General features: G+C 40.7%; 1 long non-coding RNA gene across 1 annotated transcript; it reads right to left on the reverse strand.

Annotated features, from left to right (window-relative positions):
• Positions 1–905: 905 nt before the first annotated feature.
• Positions 906–5,728, reverse strand: LOC133386588 (uncharacterized). The gene is made up of 3 exons (XR_009763201.1): positions 5,555–5,728; positions 3,621–3,834; positions 906–971 (listed from the first exon to the last, which is right to left on the reverse strand). It is a non-coding gene; the product is annotated as an uncharacterized LOC133386588 (long non-coding RNA).
• Between the last annotated feature and the right edge of the window lie 1,047 nt (positions 5,729–6,775).

Genomic DNA, 6,775 nt, shown 5'->3' on the forward strand with positions numbered 1-6,775 from the left:
CTATTGGGCAGTACAATCATATACATGTCTACTCGGAAGCAAGTACCATTGAGTTCAATGGAATTTACTCCCAAGTAATTGTGCATAGGCTTGCACTTAAAATTAGTTGGCCATTATTTCTGTATTGACCCAGGGCCATAACAGAAATGCAAAAATACAATACATAGTTCTGATCTAATATTCCTATCTTCAATTCTTTTTAGCTTTATTATTGATTCTTAACTTTTGAAGGAGTTAGATGTTAATGAATTTTAAATAATGTGGTGTAATCTTAAGGTTAGTGTCCTTTTTGCTTTCTATAGCATACATGCCTTAAGTAGTTTTATGGCAACAATCTTATCGTTTAATTTTGTTTTGTATTTGCAAAGGGCTATAGCTCAAGCAATAAAGTAAAATTGATAATACATAGCATTATTAATAACATAAAACGTACAGGTTGTTGTTACAACAATGGGGAACAAGTAGGTTAGCCAAAATTAATTGCCATTACAATAATCATCATGTTTGTCTTAAAAGGGGGCTTTTAAAGTTAAAACAACAGGGCTGGGATGGAGAACCTGCAACTCTGCTGTTGGATTCAACTCCCATTGGCTGCAACCAGCATAACCAATGCTCAGGGATTATGGGACTTGTAGTTGAACAACATCCAGGGAGCCCTAGATTCTCCATCCCTGTATTCGGGAATAGTTGCTTATTTGTGTCTCTTTGTGTATGTAAGTTTATGCGGAATTGTGTCACAGGGGAATGCATGGAGGCTTCCCACACCCACAAAAACTTCAGTGGACAAGACAGCTTCACATGTCCACACAGACCAAAAAATTAAACAAATCCTTGAGTAAAACAAAACATCAAACATTCTGGTGTTACCAAGTTTTCTGCTTTTTCTTTTTAGCTTTGCTTATGGCGCATATGTACAGAAAGAAGACTGTGTCCTGTTCAGATCCTTTCAAAGTGGTAGTAACAAGAACAATCTGTGCAAAATAATTTAGTGCATTAAAGACAATGGTAATAGCCATTCTCATTTGTCCTATGTGAAACAGATTTTTAGTTCAAATATGTAGTTGGAGTAAGTTGAACTGTATCCAGAAACTTGCTTGCCACGAGGAAAGCAGAATTATCCACAGTATAAATTAGAATGAGGGAGCAGATGAGCTGATTGCACCACAAAACACTGCCCCATCCTTTTTTCTTGTTTGTGGAATTCAAGGTTCAGAGCAGGGATGGGGAGCCTGTGCTCTTCCAGATATTGTTGGACTGCAGCTCCCATCAGCCCCAGCCAACATGGCCGATGGTCAGGAATGATGGAAGTTGTCATCCAATAACATCTAGAGGGCCACAGGTCCCCCATCCCTGATTTAGAGGTGGTGGTGGTTGTTATGTGCCTTCAAGTTGATTTCGACTTATGGCAACCCTATGAATCAGCGACCTCCAACAGCATCTGTCGTGAACCACCCTGTTCAGATCTTGTAAGTTCAGGTCTGTGGCTTCCTTTACGGAATCAATCCATCTCTTGTTTGGCCTTCCTCTTTTTCTACTCCCTGATGTTTTTCCCAGCATTATTGTCTTTTCTAGTGAATCAGGTCTTCTCACTATGTGTCCAAAGTATGATAACTTCAATTTCATCATTTTAGCTTCTAGTGATAGTTCTGGTTTAACCCTGAGTCATTCTTAGGTTACTTTGTTTCAGAACTGTGAACTTCACTCATAAGAACGATCATTCTGGATCAGGCCAGTGGCCCAATCTAGTCCTGCAATCCTGTCCCCTAATCCATTTTTTTTAAATCCTAGTTTTTTATATGAGTGCTACATATAATGAAATAAAGATGAAAGAAAGTTAACAACTTAAGCTACAGGTCTCTGAATAAGCACCTCTCCCAGCCTACTTGGGGCTTTAGATCTGGCAGAGAGGTCCTTCTCATTGTCATACTACCAGCAGAAGTATATCAGATGATGATACTAGAGGGCCTTCTCTATGTTGGTACCCCAATTCTAGAATATCCTCCTCCCAGAAGTATGATTGGTGACAATGCCAGAATAAAGTCTATGTGCTTTCCTGGGTATTTATGTGGTATTAGTCTGCTGCTGTATTTTTATATTGGAAAAAATACTTTACCTGTTCTTATGTTTGTATTTTAAATAATATTGCAACCTGCCCTGGGATCACTGAATGAAGGTCAGGTTAAAAATGCTCTTAATAAATAAATAAGTGAAATGCCCCCTATTCCTGTAAGGAACTGTTAGCTTCTTAAATCACTTGGCTCTTATTTTACACCTTGAGTATGTAAACTGGAGGTTCTAGGCTGTGACACCAGAATCGCTGAACGTGTAAATGAGGCCCTTTCCCTAGTAATTGAATATAAATGTTACAATAAATAAAACAGATTCAGAAAATGTTAATCATTGTATACCTCCCTCCCTTCAATAACATTCCCATAAAAAGAACAATTAAAATGTAAATTAAAAAAGACAATAAACTAAAATGTAAATGTACTGCCTCCAAGTCGATGCTGACTTATGACAACCCTATGAATAGGGTTTTCATGAGGCTGAGAGGCAGTGACTGGCCCAAGGTCACCCAGTGAGCTTCATGGCTATGTGGGGATTTGAACCCTCGTCTCCCAGGTCGTAGTCCAACACCTTAACAATAAAATTGGCACACCACGCCAACCTGACTGGGAAGACTATATTCAACTGGGGTGCTATCACCAAGAAAGCCCTCTTTCTGGTAGCCACCCATCTTATCCCAGATTGTGGGGTCACCCAGAAGTGGCCCTCCACTGAACATCTTAGTGGCCCCAATTGGGGGATTTTATCTTGGCTCAATAAACCAAGTTATGAGTGAATCTCTTGCACCCACACACAGGCACTTAGCAGGAGTGGGGGAAAGCTAGGAAACGTTAACTATGGTTAATGGCTTCTAAACAAATCAGAATATTAAGTCAACTTTAAATCAGAGCTTCATATCCTGACCAGTTTGGAAGCTGTTTTGACATAATATGAAGATATATTTTCTCCACCTGCATGAAGTGAGGAGCAAAGCAGTTGCATGCAGGAGCATGAGGCTTGTTTATATTTCAGCTTGTTAAACCAAGATATGGTCATCCTAATGTGGCCGATGTAGGGATGCCCATAATGTTTAGTACTGAGTAATCGATGCAAAAATATTGTTCAGTATTTATAAGCAATAAAGGCATGTAGCGGAGCAGGAAGGGCCTCCATAGTGGTACAGCACATGCTTTGCATGCACAAGGTCCCCAGTTCCCTCTCCAGTTAAAATGATCTCAGAAGGATATCAGGCTTGTCGAAGACTTCTGCCTGAGGCCTTGGATAGCTTCTGCCCTCTCAGAATCAACAACAGTGGGCTAGATCAAGCAATTGGTCTGTTTCAGTATATAATGGAGCTTCGTGTGAATAATGTTATTTTTAAACAACAAATATGATTAAAACACATTTTGAAATTATGACTGTAGCAATATATATGTATATATATATGTTAAATGCACACAAAGTGCCCCCAACTCAAACATACAGTCCGTCTTCAGTGCCAGGCTAATGTCCAATTTACACATCTATTGTAGTGTTGTTTGAATAAAGTGGTGACATACATTTGTTCAACTTACTATGGATAGCACTGGGGCATATCTTCTAAATTCCAAAGGTTGCAGCAAATCTTCCATGAGCTACTAATATCTTGAATACTGATGTCATTCCAAAAGCATGTCACCTTTTCTCAAAATGAATGATGTCACTGAAATGCCGTCACCAAACTTTGGTCCATTACAAAGCAAGTACTCCATGCACAGAGCAGTTCAGTTTCTTTACATCATCTGTAAACTAGAAATTAAGTTTTTGGATGAAAAGGCCACATTTATAAGGGCCACTGTTCTCCCCAACAATGCTTCCTTTCTGACAGAGTGGTGTCTAAAGAATTGCTGTATTCTGCAACTGCTGTTGGTATATGACTAACACTCTTGGATCTCTTTACAAACAGGGACATCCATGGAATTCTTGACACAGCGAGCATGAATCAGCTACCCACTGTTTGATTTGGATTTTAAAACTTTAAAGGGTCACCAGAGACACTAGGGCTTATTAATATTTGACTGTACTTGTGGCCACATTCACACTGTACATTTATTCCAATTTAAACAGCCATGGTTTTCCCCAAAGAATCCTGGGAAATATAGTTTTTGAAGGGTGCTGAGCATTGCTAGGAAATCCCTATTCTCCTCACAGAGCTACAATTCCCCGAGTGGTTTAACAGTCAGTCCTTCTTCCCAGAGAACTCTGGGAATTGCAGCTCTGTAAGGGGAATATTGCTTTCCTAACAACTCTCAGCACTCTTCACAAACTACACTTCTCAGGATTCTTTGGGGGGAACCAAGACTGTTCATAATGGAATAACAGTGGGGTAAATGTACAGTGTGAATGTGGCCTCAGTCATAAAACTAAGCAAGGCTAGGGTTAGGGCAAAGGAAAAAGGGATTCCTGTATCTTTAACAGTTGCATAAAAAGGATGAATTTCAGCAGATATAGATTGTCTTGCCCTTGTGTGACAAGTTGCACTTGCCAAAAATTCCTATTCTACATTACTAGCAAAGGTGTCAAAGTCTGGCCTTCCTCTGAATCTGGGTCACCCCGCTTGCAGCACCTGTTCTGGGAACTCAAGATGGCATGGAATTGGAATTGGCTGCCAATTAGCTACTGAGCTAAGTTCAACGGGCTGGTTCAGGTGTACAAAGCCCTGTAGAGCTTGGGAACAGGATACCTAAAAGATTGTCTCACCTCTTATATGCCCAATTGATCACTGCACTAATTGGGCCATTCGTGTTGTGGCACTTACCCTTTGAAATTCCCTCCCTCAAATATTAGACAGGCACCATCTCTGTTATCGTTGTGGTGCCCACTGAAGACTTCCCAACAAGCCTTTTAAGTGGAAACCTTTATCCCAGTCTGCATCTGTATTTGAACTATTTTAAACTGTTTTTATGTGCTACATTGGACAGCTCCTTGAAAGTTCAGACTAAAACCTGGAGTGGATTCCACTGCCCAACTGAGTTGGAGGCACCAGTTGCCACTGGTGTTAGACAAACCTCTAACAGGCACAAAGCAACTACAATTTTAAGGGCTCAACGTTTTCCTGAAAATGGAAATCTTTACATTGTGGCAGAAAGCTATCAAGGGAGTGAGGTAGGTAGGGAAGGATGCTCAGTGGTAGAGCATTTGTTTTGCATCTACAAGGTCCTAGGTTCAGTCCCCAAACATTGCAATTAAGCAGTAAATGGGCCATGTGGAAGCTCCTCATGTAGGGCTGGAAAAGATCCTTATCTGAAACCCAAAAGAGCTACTGCCACTCAGCATAGAGAAAACTGTGCTAGATGGATCAATGGTCTCACTCGATATAAGGCAGTTTCCAGTGTTCTTACTTTGAGAGAGAAAGACAGAGAGAGAGAAGCGTTGGCAATGGAAAAGGCCCTCCCCCTTGTCTCGGTTAGCAGAGTTAGGTTTTAGATCAGCAGCAGACCGGACTAAGTGTGTGTGGGAGAGACTTTACCTGTAAAGGAGCAGCTGTTTACTCTGCTACAATCACTGAGGCTTCAGATCTGGTCAAAGCTTACTTTTACATAATAGATAGGAAAGGGATTCTAGTTCTAACTAGAGGAGGTACAAAGACCTGGTGTGGTCATTGCCCTCATGCTACACATCAGAAAGACAGATGTCTCCTCTCTCTGAGATGGAGAAGAAGCAGGAAGGAGAATGCGCTGGTGTGATCAGCATCCTTAAGAGGTATCAGTTTACAGGAGGGAAGATTAGCAGATGAGTAAAGGACAGGTACAGCAAGCAACCTGGAGGACTCCTCTCTATTTCCTTTCAGACATGCAAAGCTAATGTGAGGTGCATTCCAACAGTCTTAAACAAATATGGATTTGGGGGACACAAGACACCCTCTGTTGGTGATCTTAACATGTAGGCAAACGTGTATGGAAGGTTAGTTTTTCTCCCCCAAGCCCCTTCCATGGGCTTTGGTGGATATTATTATTATTGATGATGATGATGAAATGAGTTTCTGGGGGCAGAGTATACATTGCTATTTGACAGGGGTCCTTGCAACATGTTGGCCTTCCTTTCTTATGCAACTACACTGCACATAATGATGGGCATTTTTCTAGCTGATCAACAATAATGACTTTGTGTAGCTTTTAATTTTGCTCTACCACAGCTGTTGCTATGGGCCGGCTCAGTGGCTACAGCTGTGTTCGCCCTTTGTGCTGTCGACTAAGTGATTTACACTCATCCCTGATCTTCTTGGTTTCAAGGGAGCTCCTGTTGATGACTTGCAGTGAGAAAAAAAAGTGGGGGTTCAGAACAACGTGTTCAATAAAACCAAATCCTGGAGGAAATATCAGGTGTTAACAATAAAAGCTGAACACGCCTGAATCAAAGAGCATTGCAAGGTACTTCTTAAATAGTCCAGACAAGAACTGACCTAATGCCACAGGTGTTTATTACACTTGCAAGAAATGCACTAATTATAGAACCTGGACTGTATCATGAACTGACTTGTCAAGCTAAGTTAGCATCCCAAGTATCGACAATTACATTGTGAAGGCCTTTCTGTCCTTAAATAACTTAGCATGTTTGGCCACTGAAGCAGAGAGCAGCTAAATTTGAAGTGCTGAAAGAAATACAGCACTAGAAATAATGTTTTTATTGATGGGGGAAGGGCTATATTTTCAGCCAAATTAATGTCATGGTTGTTTATACTTTTTTTTTG

This window comes from Rhineura floridana, chromosome 6 (assembly GCF_030035675.1).
Source record: "Rhineura floridana isolate rRhiFlo1 chromosome 6, rRhiFlo1.hap2, whole genome shotgun sequence".
Lineage (NCBI taxonomy): Eukaryota > Metazoa > Chordata > Lepidosauria > Squamata > Rhineuridae > Rhineura > Rhineura floridana.